This window comes from Penaeus monodon, chromosome 24, assembly GCF_015228065.2.
Source record: "Penaeus monodon isolate SGIC_2016 chromosome 24, NSTDA_Pmon_1, whole genome shotgun sequence".
NCBI classification, from domain to species: Eukaryota; Metazoa; Arthropoda; class Malacostraca; order Decapoda; family Penaeidae; genus Penaeus; species Penaeus monodon.
In genome coordinates, this window is record NC_051409.1 from 33713635 (window position 1) to 33713851 (window position 217).

Consider the following 217-nt stretch of genomic DNA (forward strand, 5'->3'; position numbering starts at 1 on the left):
CCTAAAGGGCCCCCATAGGACTACCACAGGACCACTAAAGGACCCCCGCCCGACCCCACAATATTACCACTACCCCCCCACCCCACCCGTCAACCGAGATCCATATGTCTTTTTAGGGGGAGATGCCTTACGCTGGCATTTCCTTTCAATCTCCGATGCACGTTATGGCATCTATGAAACGTTTCCTCTTGTTCCATCCCCTCATCCCTATCCCCCC